The sequence below is a fragment of the Euleptes europaea genome, chromosome 2 (genome assembly GCF_029931775.1).
Source record: "Euleptes europaea isolate rEulEur1 chromosome 2, rEulEur1.hap1, whole genome shotgun sequence".
In the NCBI taxonomy this organism is placed as follows: Eukaryota; Metazoa; Chordata; class Lepidosauria; order Squamata; family Sphaerodactylidae; genus Euleptes; species Euleptes europaea.
The window spans coordinates 86,923,257-86,937,865 of NC_079313.1; the positions used below are offsets into that span (position 1 = coordinate 86,923,257).

General features: G+C 42.1%; 1 protein-coding gene across 4 annotated transcripts in view; it reads left to right on the top strand.

The window, feature by feature from the left end:
- The first annotated feature begins 1,317 nt into the window (after positions 1-1,317).
- The window catches only part of FOXP4 (forkhead box P4), a 159,484-nt gene continuing 146,192 nt past the window's right edge, over positions 1,318-14,609 (top strand). Inside the window, exon 1 of one of the 4 annotated variants that reach the window (XM_056844085.1) lies at positions 1,318-1,362. The gene's annotated coding sequence lies outside the window, so the exon portion shown is untranslated. Of the gene's footprint in view, positions 1,384-1,550; positions 1,651-2,536; positions 2,557-14,609 lie in introns of those variants that run through there. The other 3 variants (XM_056844088.1, XM_056844086.1, XM_056844089.1) reach the window with 3 other exon arrangements.

A 14,609-nucleotide genomic window follows, 5' to 3' on the forward strand; every position in this document is an offset into this window, starting at 1 on the left:
GAGGGATTGGTAAAAATGGACATGCAAGTTGTCCTGCGCAAAAGAATCGAGAAGACGAATAAAGAATAAATCAGGATTACATCTGGAGTCTTTCTTTACTACAGGTCTAAGCATATTTACTTGGAAGATGGAGTGAAATTCAAGGAAATACTAGAAAGATCTTTCAAAATTCAGGGAAGTTAAAAGAGTGTAAGTAGAATATCAACCCCAGCGTGAAAAGAACTTTACAATGCCTATGAATCCTGGTTTGCTGTGCATTTACTGAGAAGCAAATCCCAGTATGGTTGGCGGTGCTTAACATCAAGGATAGTATAGCAATAAGTTTGAGGGCATCCTCACATGTGGATGTGCAACACATCTGCACACTGCCCACACTGTGCATGGGCCCACGCGAATGCTTTTTAATTTCAGAGAGAAAGTACATAAAACAAGCATTTAAAAAACAAACTGTAATTACAGCTCCTGCCGTTGCGAAATGCGAACAAAGGGTTAAGCCTCATATAGGAAAACTCCCTTATCAATTAATCCCGACCACTTGGTAAAGACTGTTTCACCCAAGTTCGCTATTGCGCACGCACACAGAGGTCAGTCTTGTCCTATGTGCCGGCACAATACATTGGAGGGCTTTAAAAAAAAAAAAAAGCGTACACGTGAAACCGCTTAGTTAAAAAAGTAACGTGTGACACAGCAGCGAGGCAGGTCACGCATCCGCAGAGTCTTCTGCAACAGCGATGCCTCGAGGCATCAGTTAACACCATCGCTATTCAGGACCACTGACCCACAAAAACTTGGGAAAGCGGCGAGGGTGGGCAGGGACCGCGCCTCCTCCGACCGGCCGACCCCACCCGTCCAAGTGTGCGGCGATCCCGGCCGCAGGTATGCAACAGGCCCCGTCTCGTCCCGCTCCCCATCGGTTCGAAAGCGCCCCCCCCCCTCGCGTTTCACCTCTTTGATCCCCCTTTCGCCGCGGCCGCCTCCCTTCCCATTCAGGGACTCGGGAAACGCGCTGCACCTGCTTTAGACGGATTATGGTAGCGCTGGAAGTAACTCTCGGCGCTCGCTCGCTCGCTCCCCCACCCCTCCCTCCCCCCCTCCCCGCGCTCAAGTCACATCTCCAGTACAGACGCAACCCCTGCGATTAGAGGCTGGTCTCCCCGTCTGAATGGGACAGAGAGAGGAGGGACCCGAGGCAGAGGCTGACTCCCCACCCTCCCCCGCCCGCCCTTGAGGCTCCCATTGAGGAAATCGGAACGGGAGAAGGGGGCGAAGGGAGGAGGAGGAGGAGGAGAGGCAGCAGCAGGCGCCCCCCCCCCCGCGCCCTAAGAGAGAAGAAAGCGGTTCAAAGCCTTTGGCCCGAGAAAAGTACGCTCGCGCCCGAACTGTGTGAAGTGCTTCCTTCTCCTTCTGCCTGTGTCGGCTTCTCCTCTTTCTCTCCCCCCCCCCTCTTTCTCTCTCTCTCTCTTTGTCTCCGAGGTGTTTAACTTTGGGGGACCTCGGGCTGCCTGGGAGCTGGAGGCACTGCTGCTCCGCGAGGGAAGAAACTGGACGCGGCGGCGGCAGAGGCGGCGGCAGGAAAGAAGCAGCCACATGCTCCCGAGCGGGGGGTGTTAAAAGTTGAGTCTCGGTTCCGGGCGCTGTAGAGCCGAACAGGTTGGTGGGACCGCAGAGCAGAACACCCCCGCGTGCCTCCCCGACTTTGGACTCGGCTTGGCCCCGGCGCGCGGAGAGGACCTTGATAGCGCCTTCCTCTCTCTCTCTCTCTCTCTCTTTTTGGGTCGTTTTTTTTCAAATTAAAGGGACCTCTCCTGCTTGGGAGGAAAACACGTTGCGTAGAATCTTTGCGCCGAGCGACCGTTTAAAGTTGTTAATGCCGGCCGACCCGGTGGGCTCCTCTCTCTCTCTCACCCCCCCCAGGTATTTTTGTTAACAAAACAGGTGTGAGGAGCAGGAAAGTGGGGCCTCGTGCTCCGTGGACGGCTTTCCTCTCCTCTCCCCGCGTCGCTCCCAACAGTTCATGCTCGAGGATGGGGGGCCGGCAGGTGATGTCGGGGGCCAGGCAGCCTCTCCCCACCCCCCGGTGTCGTATTTTTTGATCGTTGGGGGGCTTTTAGGGAAGGAGACGCGTCAGAGTTGGGGGGTAAAAGAGAAGCGCGCCGGACAAAGAGAGGGGTCCCGGCGGGAGCAACTTTTCGGCTGGGATCCTACGAAGGAGGATGCGTGACTTGAAGGGGCTGCGCCTCGGGAGCGAGTTGGAGCGTCTAGGGGGTCTCTCTTTGTTCCTGGGGGGTGTGTGTGTCTATAGGAGGGGGTGTCTATAGGAGGACGAGATAGGAGATTCTCGCCTGTGGGGGGAAACTGACGGACGGAGCGGGCAGCTAGCCTGGCTGGGTTTTTTTTTTTGGGGGGGGGGGAGGTTGGTTCTGTTTTGTGAATGTGAACAGGGTTGGGGGAGTAGACCTTGCCAAACCGCGTTGGGGTTTCCGCAGATCAATCAGGCCAGTAAGTGTGTCCGCGAATTACAATTTATTGTGATTGACAGGATGGGTAGACTCAAAGGTATTCACAGTTGTGGTCCACTTGAGTATACATGATGGTGGGGGGGGAGGTCCTGAACCGGGACACCTGGGTTTTTGTGGAACAATTTTTTTCCCCCTGGCAGTCGAGTTGGCTATGAATAGGAAAGTTTTTGTCTAGCGAGAAGACCAACTCTCAGGGTCTGTTCTTATGTCTGAAAAACAAAAACAAAAAACTTTGGGATGCTGGAAAAACCTTTCACAAGTCCCAGAAGTGTCCATGATGTTTTTCCGCACCTTTTTAATAGGAGAAGTGAATCTGAAATAATTTAATTCTAAATAATTGGTGCTTTTATTTATTCTGTTTTCTGATGGGGCAGTGACAATGGATGCCCTCAGTAGTTATACTATAACTATATTCTCCTGTGACTTGCGTGGGCTGGATCTTCCATGCTTTACCTTTTTTAAAATGCACAGAACATATTTATTGAGGTCAGAGAATGGTTTCATTGTGATCAGTCTTCCATTTGGTGGTTTGTCAGCGTATCTTCTTTCTTCCTCACTCATGATTTAAAACAAATCTACAAGTGGTAAACTTGAACTAAAATCTAAAGTAAAATGATCACATACATTAATATCTTCAATGTAATGTGATGCCAATCTCAGTTCTCTGTAAGAGTGGGATGAGCTGTATAAATGCATAAGAGCAGAAAACGATGCACATATCTCTACATATATTATTAACCTGTCATGGTATTTAAACTTAAAAGGGAAAAATTATATTTAACATAATGATTTTTTAAACCTGTCATGGTATTTACATTTAAAAGGGGGAACAATTATATTTAACATCATTATTTTTATGTAGGTTTCTCTTAATTGGGAAATCATATTTTAAAAATGTTAATATTGCTTAAGCATTTTCTTAAATATTTGGACCCAATTCTAATTTTTAATATGCTTGCTGTGGATTGGCTACTTTTACATACTTTGTGCTTATAGTCATTACAACAAAGGGAACAAATTCATTAGTCTTTTGGGGCACCTGACAAGTGTCAAGCAAAATATATTTTAGAATTTGTAGTTGGCATGGGGATCTATAAGACTTCTAATCCATTCCTATTATCAAACTCCCAATAGAGCAAATAGTTTGAGACCAATTCCCAGTCCAACCGTTGCTAAAGTTAATGGTCTCTGTTCTAAAAATGTTTTTATGTCACTCCTGTAAAAGTTTCAAAAATGCTGTGTCAGGCATGTGACTCCAGCTACACAGATTTGTTTTCTTTTAGCAAAATGCTTTTTGTGTAGACAAATCACATTTTCAGTAAGATTACAAGGAAATAGAAGGGGTTCCGAAACACAAACTTTCTTCTTGAATTTGGCATTTGTGAAATGGAAATATTTGTATCCCATCTCTGGCCTCAAGTTCAAAATACATTTCTGAATGGTTGAGGACTTGCATAATAATTCATTAGAGAATAATAATGGTCTCGGTTCCTTCTGTAGCTCGATATTAAAAAAAGGAACGCATTTGACAAACTCATCGTGAGATTTGTCTCTTCCCTAGTCTAGCCCTGAGGAATTTCTCTGCAGATCTCATTCCAGGGTCCGTTGCAGACTTCAATCAAGTGCCCAATTCGCGATACTGTTTCTTTGGAGACAAAAACTGTACACGAGGCTGCCCGTATGCCACAGTCTGCTAGTTTTTTGCATTGGATTAAAACTTCACTTTAATGCTTTAGGAAAGCTGTGGGGTGTACAATAAAAAAAAAATTACTTTGTGTTTATTACTTTGTCTTTGTGGGTTTTTAACCCACAACAGAAATAGTATAATACTATGTTAATTTATTAGTACATGTTAAAACAGTTAACACAAGAAGGGGCTTGTGCCGCCAATAGGCCATTTTGTGTCAAATTGACAGTGTGTTACCTCCGTAGGCAATGGGGCCCTTGTCACTTCCCTACAATATCACTCAGGAGTCTAAATAAAGTTTACGCAAATAGAATTTCTGTTTAATTTCTGTTATTTGCACTTTAAAATTAGGCTAGGTCTTGCAAGTGAGTGATATTCAGAGAATTCAATTTCTTAAAAAATAATCCCTTGCCCTTCTCAAGTTTCCCCTTCTTTTTTAAAACCACACCTTGAAACTGAGAGAAAAAACAGTAAGCACCAGATGTAGAATTTATTGTGTAAACCAAGTCAGAAAGATTAATAAATTGACCAGATGGTTCTTATTCCAAACCTTTTTCTTCAGGGATGGGGTGTTGTAGAGGTGATACGGATTTCTGAGACCCTGTGAGCCCTGAATTTTGCACCGTTTTCAGATAAATTTTTGGAAAGTTTAACTGAATCTTTAAAAATTAATGATTGTTATTCATTGTCATGCATTGTTAACATGTGAATCTTGAATGGGGAGATAACCTTTTAGTTAAAACGGGTGCAATTAATATTTTAAAATCAATTAATGCATTAAAAGGGGGGAAATTTCATTTCATATCATTAAATTGTGAGTATTTTTGTGAGGAGAAATGTGATCAAAAGCTTGTGTAAATCTCTCCCTTATCCAGTCTTGAGGCCTTCTCTGTCAAAGCTTTAAAAATGTTCTTCTATTCCATTCCAAAGACATTGAATGCTGGTGTTAGGCAAAAACCTTCCTGCAGAGTAAGATGCATACAGTAGACTGCCTTTTCACATTTCCATTGTGAAACATTGTAAGGGAAGCTTGGTAAATAGGCATGGACCCCCTTTTTGCACACTGATAACATGCGCCAGACAACTTCATGCACAAGAAAGTTATGTTCTCATGTTGCAATTTAGGGTTCTAATAAGAAAAGTTGTTACTTCATGTCTGAGTCTAGAGGAAGTTATAATGGAGTAAATAGTTTTGGGGTGAGTAGTCTTAATAAATCTGCAGGGGATGTACTTGGTCCTGATCTATTAGCATTCTCAATTTTTCTTTTTAAAATTTTTTAAAATAAAGATGAAAATAAAAAAGCCCAAAGAAATCTGGCAGATCCTAATTCAGATTCCCTCTATAGAAAGGAGAGTTTCTTTAAGAAGGGGCGGGGGAGATCTATAAAACAAAGAGCAAATAAAATAACCACTTCAGGCGCTTTCTCTTTTTCTTTTCTAATAACCAAGCCGGGAACTATGTGCAGTCAGTTGTGAAGTTTTTGCCCAGAGAAGCCTAAGAGCTTTTCTTTTCTCATGGTGGAGGGGATGCTTTTGAATCTGATAATGTTTGTGTGTCTCGCTGTGGGGCTGGAATGGGGAGGGGGTGGCTGAAATTTTTCTTTCTGTTGCATAGGGGGAGAGATCGAAGGAGGGCAAGATGCAGTTGTATTTTGCCTTTAAAGAGACACGAAGTCTTTGTGTGAGAAATCTCTGTGGAGTTGGAGAATTCTTAACCTTTATCTTAAAGAAAATTGGTGGGTGAGTGCGTTGAGGGATGAGAAAGAGGTCACCCAAATATGTTCATCTCTTCTGTGAATCTTCTCCTGCTAGGATTTTGGAACTTGATGCTACAGTTGATTTTTTTGTGACAAGCTTAAAAATTTTATTTTTTTATTTTTACAAATGTCTGTTTCCTTCAAAAGGTGATACAGCAGGAAAAGGCATTTCTCCTTCAGAGTTGCTTTTTCCTACTAGCAGGTGCGGGGTTGTTTCTAGTGTTGGCATTCCTTCCAAAGAGAAGGGGGAATAACATTGCACAGGTCTGCTAGTCTATGCCCACGTTCTGTGAAAGCAACACTGTAATGTAGGTGCTTGGGATGGAGATCCTGCAAGAAATTCATTATCAGCTACTATAATCAAACTGAATGTGCGCATAGGTTGGCCTTCAGGGCTGAAATGGCCTCTCCTATTGCATCCATATACAGGAACTCACCTTTTTGCCTGTAAAAATGTATTGTTTTATCTTGACTGCTGAGCGAGGGCAATAATTTTTTTTAAAAACATGACAACAACTTCAAAACAAATCCCAGTGATGCCATTTTTGATTTAATTGTTTCCCATTTGGCATTGTTGTGCTTCTGCAAAGAGCAGGATGCCACCTTTCAAACTTGGCTAATTCACTTGCCTCCAGGGCTGAGTGATTTCCTCCTTATGCTGGCAGTAACTGCCACATGGCAGGTTTAAACACACCTTTTGAATTGTTGTTGATAGGAAAGAGTGAAGACTTAAGTATGAGGAAGGAATCTATACCTGTGAAATGTGTGTGTTTGTAGGAGGAACGCTTTTAAAAGACAGCTGTTGCCAAATAATAATGTATAGAGGGCAAAATCTTACAGAGTACTTTGGAATATTTGTTTTTCCCCCTCGTGTGTTTGTTAATTTCATTTTTTCCTGCTTCTAATATGTGCATTAATGTATCACTCACCCTGTGGTTCTTGTTTGTCTTAGCAGTTCTCTCTTTCACTGGTCACAAGTATTTTTTTTCTTGGTAGTCAGACGGATGGCTTTTGCAAACATTTGTGTTTTGTTTTTATTTGTAAATGATATTTTTGTGTCTGACTTTGTTCTGCCACCCACACTGGAGCTTCAGTTCTAGTATGTGCAGTTTGCACATAGAATTTGAATCACTTCTTGCCCTCTTTGAAAAATTCTTCTGTGTGGGGAAGGATTTTGAAGTAATGTGGGGGGGGGGAGAGCGCAACAGGCTGAATTCTGTAAATATCCAATCGCAATTCTTGATCTCAAGGTGGGGAGGCTTGGGGGGCTGTGCTGTGGATTACTGAATTTCTATCTATTAAAGGGTTTGCTTTTTCTCTAAACAAATTCTCTGTGGAAAGGGTTAAGCAGCTAAAACACAGAGCAAAGGGAGAAATTAAAAAGTGTTGCTACACTTGTGGATTTGCGTGTATAAACCAACTTCATCTGCAATCCAGAGGGCAGGCGTTCATTGGGCTCCCATTTTGTTTTATAAAGTCCCTGAAATCTCTGGGGAAGGGGCTGACTCTATGGAAGGTGGTTGCTGAAGACTTAGAGTAAGTATTCTGTCAGTTCCATAGAGTTGCTTAGAGGAAGTATTCACACAGTGAAGTCTGAGTTAGAAATTTTGTGTCCCGCATCATGCTCGGTTGAGTTGGTCTTTATGGCTGTATTAGCATCCATCATCTACTCTGCATCAGGCTGCGCATGTTGCCGAGCCTTTGTGTACTTGCACTGGGACAAAATGTAGTTCTTTTACTTAATACTCTGAAATGCATTGTAGTTTTGAGACAGCGGCAAATGAAAAAACAAAACAAAATCTCTTACCTTTTTAAGGCTAGTTGTAAATCCTTGCATACCAAATAAATCCCTATTTAACCCATATGCAAATTTTCTAAGAGGTTAGTTTAAATTGTAGGCATTTATGAAAATATAAACTTTAAAGGTACCAGTGGAGAGAGAAATGCCATTTGGAAGCAACTGGTAAGCTTTTTGTTCTGCTTTGCTGGCAAAACTGGATTGTGTGATGCCGTTCGGGTGCAAGTTGGCACGCTGGTAGTAGCTAAAGGGCCAGACTTCCATATTGGGAAGCCAAGGTTTTGTCCCAGACTCTTCCCCTTGTGGGAAGCTTAATTCTGTTTCACTAGTTTGTGAAATGAGAACAAGGGGAAGCACTGTGAATCCATGAGGCAGGAACAGTCTGTATATTTACAAAGAATGGGAGCTGGGTATCCTGTTTATATGTATCGGCAAGATCTGCATGGGTCCTGCACTCAGTTTCAGCATAAGCGGTACTTTAGAATTACTATATGCTGGTCTGCATGATGACCTGGGCATTCACTGGTGTGGTTTAGAAGAACACAAAGCCCTACTTGCCTGTATGAGCATGAGATGGGTGGAACAGCATTGTTGGCGTGTTACAAAGGTGTAGGGAAGAAATACAGTGTCCTGTATGAGCATGGTAATAATGGCCAATGTGCATATACAATATTGGGCAACAGGGCATGTGTATGCAGTATTCCTTCAGGGCAGGATGGGAGCTAACATGCTTCTGGATTTATCTGCCAGTATTTGATCCTTTCAAACGGAAACCGTTTGTGTAATGACTCACACGTGCGGGAGCGAACAAAGAAGTTTTAGGGAATTTATCCCATCACTGCAGAGGCAGTTACTTCATTTAGAAGCTGCTTATTCACCTTTAAAAGACCAGGAGGTGTGGCCAGAGACTGTTTTCTCATTTCCCTCACCCTTTACAACAAGTAAAACACAAGACGCTGCAAAGAACAGTGCAGGAAATTTACTTGCAATATTTCAGGCAGTCCGGGAAAAAATATGGAACTGATTTGCTGTTGAAGCTCGCTTGTCATCTGTGGTGAGTGTTTTCCAACCCGGTGTGGCCAAGCTGCCCGAGAGCTCTACCACGAGCCAGACTGTGACTTTCGTTGGCCCCTACACACTTTAACTAGCTGCTACAAACTATCATTTTGAAGCTGGCAAAAGACGTTGCCTCTGGTTGAGAACGAGCACAAAATGTAAATCTGCAGATCCGTCTTTTAGTTAAGTGCTTGTATATTGCATTGTCCAGGGACTCGTGAGATTGCTTGGGTGTATCTTTTCACAATGATACTAGAAATGATGCTTGGTTATACATGGGTATGCCTCTTTAGCGTGGCTTATTTACGGTTTTACAATGACCTAAACATTAATCGTTCTACTTGGCTTCATCCCTAACAATAACTTGAATGAATATTTTAAAATGAAAACACAGTAATGTTTTAAATGCTCAGCCACTAATGGTGCGGTTAGATGGTGTTCACCTGTGTTTCAAGTCCTGAACTTAGGAGCTGTCAATTTTTGACATTGCTGTGAGAATCTTGTGTGGGCTTGGTTGTGTTACTTAATTTTGCTTCTTCAAAAACTTTTATTTGCTTAGACCTTGGAATCTCAAGATTTAATTGAAATAGGTGGTAACCCTACTTTGGGGATTTAAGTACAGCAGAGTCAGATGTACAGCCTAGTGCCCACAGAAGTGTCCTCCTGTCCTTTAACAGAGGCTTAATGTGTGGAAATGGGCAGTTGAAGTTTTTCATGGCATGTTGGTAAACAATGGGATGTTATTTACCTCCATGCCACGAAAAGCTTCAACTGCGCATTTCTGTTAAAGTGGGAGACACTTTTCCCAGGCCTGTTGGCAACTTGAGGTGTGGGGCACAATATATGCTGCAAATGAGCTGCTTGAAACTGCAAGGAGGGGTGAGGAAAGATCAGTCATGGAGTATGTGAAGGATTAGGGCAGGGTGGAGGAAAGTCTGTTTCTCTGGCAGTACCAGAACGACTGAAAATGTGTAATGGGACAGGCAATAGATCTTGTACTTGGCCGTATGTAGTGTGGCTATGGGACTTCATTCACTGAGCTGGGGTACAAATGGCTGTCTTTAGAAAAACACATGCGATTGTGATAGAGCAAAGTTATTTTAGATATAATCAAGCTAATTTTTCAGGTGATACCCTTTCATATGGTTTCTGTCTAATGCACTGTCCAAATTTAATTAATCTTGTAGTGTTTCCAAATAACTCTGTACTATTGTCTGGGATATGAATATTTATGCTTAAACCTAGGGTGTTTCATATAGAAAGTATTGTTTAGCATGGCTTGGTCCCTGTTTATATCCATTTTCTGATCTGGACATTCTCAGAGCTTTCAGTGATGGCTTTCCAAGTGAATGCAGCTCTAAAGTCCAGACCTCTTTCTGTTAACTTGAAGAAGGACTGTGTTGCCTTTGGAAGCAGTTCAGGCTCTGGATGGCAAACTCTTGAGGCTAGAGTTGGTGATGACATTAAATATCAGCTGAGTGAGAAGTGACTGCCTTGGTGGCAATTTGTTATGCTGCAGTCTTACTATTATGCTCCATTAGCTTCACAAGAAACAATCAGTTTCTCTCATGCTAGTTCAGACTAAAGAACCTCCACCCTTTGCTGAGCCATCAAAGCAGTGGCAATAGTGCTGTACCAATTTCTCTGTCTTCCTGTTGATGTTGTGTCTGTAATAAATTTGAGGGAGGACACTTATCAAGGGCAGGTGATTTAACTATATTTTCAGTTCTGTAGGCCCAGTTTGCTAGGTTTAAAAGCATTTCAGGAAGATAGGAGCAGGAGGAGAGAGGGATGCTATGGGTGGCCAAATCTGATGAGTCTAACAGAATATCCTTGTTGACTATGCTTGCTCTGATAGCCCAACAATGGTGGTTTTAAGCTTCCCTTTCATTTTTGCCTCTGTTTAATGGTACCTGCTGATAGGGAACCAGGTAGTTAACTTGGACACATATTACTTGTCCTTCCATTCATCTTGATGCAGTCATTAACTTCAAATTAAGTTCTAGGCATTGCTGTATGGCATTGCTGTAGCTCTATATATAAGGGTACTCTGCTGTTGTATCTTGTAATGGGGGGAAGGGTTAAGGTGACTTAACTAGTGCTTGGTAGATAATGAAAGCCAGCCTGAAGCCCTAGAAGTACAGCTACACTAAATATTTAATTGGTCTTCTACCCCTATTCCAAAAGCAGCTATGCTAGCTTGAGGCTTTGGCCATGGGGCCTGGTAGGCTGTGCCTGTTTGTTAATTTATGTTGCTCTGTTTTTCTTCTCTGCCTTTTTTTTTTTTTTTTTTGCTGGGGTGTGTGCATTGGATGGCAATTAATAATCCCAAGTTATTTTCTCAGGCAGCAAAGTTGTTCTCCATTTGAGAATATTTGCTGGCTGACTTGCACTAACTTCTATGAGTGATGAAAATAGAATTTAATATTTTTAATATTTCTGTTGCAATAAACTCATGATGTCTGTTGCAGGTAGGGAGGTGATTTATGTCCAGCATATCCCTGGTTTATCTCTCTTCCTATTTTGGCCTCTGATGGAATGATAACACTCATGGAAAGAGACAATATTATGTCAGCCAAAAATCTTTGCAGGGTGTATCAAATGAGGAAGCTCCTCCCACCTTTGGCTAAAATGACAAGAAAACAATGGTGCTTCTGCTGATGCCCCCCCCCTTTTTGTGTGTGTGATTGCTCTCTGACAGGATTTTCCTGAAGAACAGATTGAAATGTGTCATTGAGACTTGCTGATTTTTGGCTGCAGCACACCCACTCCATGTTTCACGTTATGTACATTTGAGAATTCAATATGGTGGAAAGACAATACTGACATATTTTTAATGTGAGGTGCAGTCCTTTTCTTTATGCTACCCGGTTTAACAATTGCTTCAAAAATCTATATGGCACCCCCCCACCCCACACACATTTGTCTTCTATAAGGTATAACTCTTTGCATTTAAAATTTTCAAAATATATGCCTGAATGAAATATACTACGCTTGAGTTGGGGTGCTACATTCATTTCTATACCACTCTTAAATCCATGTTTCGTTTATTTTATCCTGGGGGGAAGATTTCTGTTGTTCCCATTTATTAGTTTGGGAAATTAAGTTGAGATAAAGGATGTCCGGATTACTGTTCAGTTGTCTATGCAGTACGATGTTGATTCCAGATGACACTGGTAACAATCCACTGTTTTCCAGTTCTTTCCATGTTACACTCCTGTTTTCCAGTTCTTTCCATGTTACACTCCTGATTTCCTAAGGCATTTCCACACCTTTTGGTGTGGAAGAGAAGGGCAATTTCTATTGTGTTGATGGCCTTTGGGCTAATACTCCACCATACCCTTACAGTGGCATGCGCTTTAACACTTCTCTGGGGGCAGGAGTACTGCTAGGGAACATGCCATTATACCATTTGCTCTCATATTTTGGCTGATCCTTTCTGTTCATTGCAACTTCCAACAGTGTTACCTACGAGCAGTATACTGATAGTTGCTGTAATTGCTTTTTTAAAAAGTTATTGGCGTTATAATGCTGTTAAGAAAAAGCATTATTTCTCATCTTACCTGTAACCTTTGGGCAGTGCAGTGACAGCTTCCACAGTCACAATTTAATTTATTTTCTTTGGCAGTATGATGCCATTAAGAATTAGTGCCATTTCTCAGTGTGTGGTTTTTAAGGGAAACATTTACATTTGAGAGTGAAAGCTTGGAGTTTGTATCAGGATTTAATTGAAACTAGAGAGCACCGTTCTGAGGGAGAGTTGCCGAAGTTTCTCACTGGGAACAGGATGCAGGGTTAGTGGAATTTGTTGCTTAATAGCAGTTTGGAAACAGTTTGGTATAGTGCTATGTTTGGTATAGTGCTATGAAAACTACATCAGTTAACATTAAAAATAAAGACCTTCATGGAGCATACCTTTGCTTATGTCAGTGAACGGGGTGAGGCCGGGATCATAATCAGAATAAAACTACTCCTGGCATGGATGGGAAAATGTAAGAAACAGTTTATTTCAATGGCACAACATGTGGATCTTCAGTCATAACCTCACAATCAGCTGATTCTAAGCTTGAATTGCCTGATTTGTACAGAATGGACTCAGTATGGAAAAGACTAGAGAATTGCCCAAAGTCACCCAGTAAATTTGTTGCTCCATGCTGTTAACTTGGTTCATTGGTGCTGGATTTCAGCGTTGCTCATAGTCATAATGATCAATATACAGTGAGTTCTGTTGAAAAATGTGTGCCCCTTAGCTCTTTGCTAAACAGAACTCTGTATTTGCAGCTCTTTAACAAAAGGAAAAGTGCCTCCGTGCAAGCATACTTTTTTGTTGGCTTCATCACCGTGGTCCCAGTTTAAAAAAGAAAGCTTTTTCAGATGCTCTCATTCTGAACCTGTGCATCTCCCAACAGATAAGTCATAGAGTTTCAATATTAGGTAAATATAATCTCTTCTGCTGCAAGATCCTGAAACAGTTCTACATTGGACATTTGAAAAAGGTTAAGAGTGAGTCTGTTAAATCCAAAGCAGCAGAGCCTCTCGCTGGTATGCTTGTGAGGAAGATGTGCTGTGGAGCGTTTCTGCCCAACATTGTTGATTGCTTAGGACGGGGAGTCAGATTTGGAATTGAAAGGGCTGCCAAGGAAACTTGAAATCAGTAACTGGCACAGATTGGCTAAATTACTGCCAACTTGTGTTGGCCAGAGTCCTGTGCCGATTTGGTGGCAGATCATCCCACATGACACTGTTTTGGGCTTCTAGTGATAATTGTGTATAGTGACCTTTCTTGCTATGCCAGAGCTACAGAGAAATCAAACCATGAGCTCTTGATCAGTCTCAGTTGCTTTCTGGCTTGCTCGGAGCTTAGCTAGCTGTCTTGACAGAAATGTGGTGATGTTGTAGATTCAGTTGTTGAGACTGCTATAGTAGCTGCAAATGGCCTTTACATATATCTCCTCTTACCTGCTCCCTGTTGAAGCATCTCTCAGTGAAGTACCAGTTATCCTGCAGCGGACAGGTCATGGCATACCTATGCAAAGTTAATCCTATGCAGAGTTACTCCAGTCAAAGCTCATTAAAATTCGTGACCAGCCTGGAAATAACTTGGCATAAGATTGCACTATTAGTCTCCTTCCAGTGAGAAAACTATAGTGTCAGTTCAAAGGTGGTAACAAGAAAGAATTAAAATATGCCCAAAGTAAAGGGAGCTTTGTGATATGCTCATTTTAGACTAGATCAGAGCTCTGCCGTTATGTTCGTGTTCTTTTACTGAATTCTGGGAAATGCAAACTTTCAGAGTGAGGAATCTTTCGGTGTGTGTTTGATCTTGGCCTTCTGCAGCCATCTGGTATACTCACATAAAGTTATAAATGGACTCACATTCTAGTTGTATTTGAAGACGTGAGCTGTGGCTCACGAAAGCTCATACCTTGCCAGAAATTTCGTTAGTCTTTAGGTGCTCCTGGACTCTTGCTCTTTTTTTACTCCTATTGACAGACTAACATGGGTACCCATCATGAAGTCTTACTGCGTGTTATGATGAATGATGTGTTTCTTAGTGGAATGATATGTTTCTTAGTAGTATATTAGACTTTTCTATATCTTGCACACAGAATGACCATTTTTTCTATCACTTTATAGTTCAACTGTGTGGTGTAATAATTTCTCAAAGTTTTTGTCCCCTAGTAACAATGGAAGTGTTTTGAGGCGTTGTGTCATTTTTTCAGCATCTTGAATAAAAATGACCATGTCTCCATTGGTTTACTTAATTTTCGTAGTCCGAAAACCTTGATGTG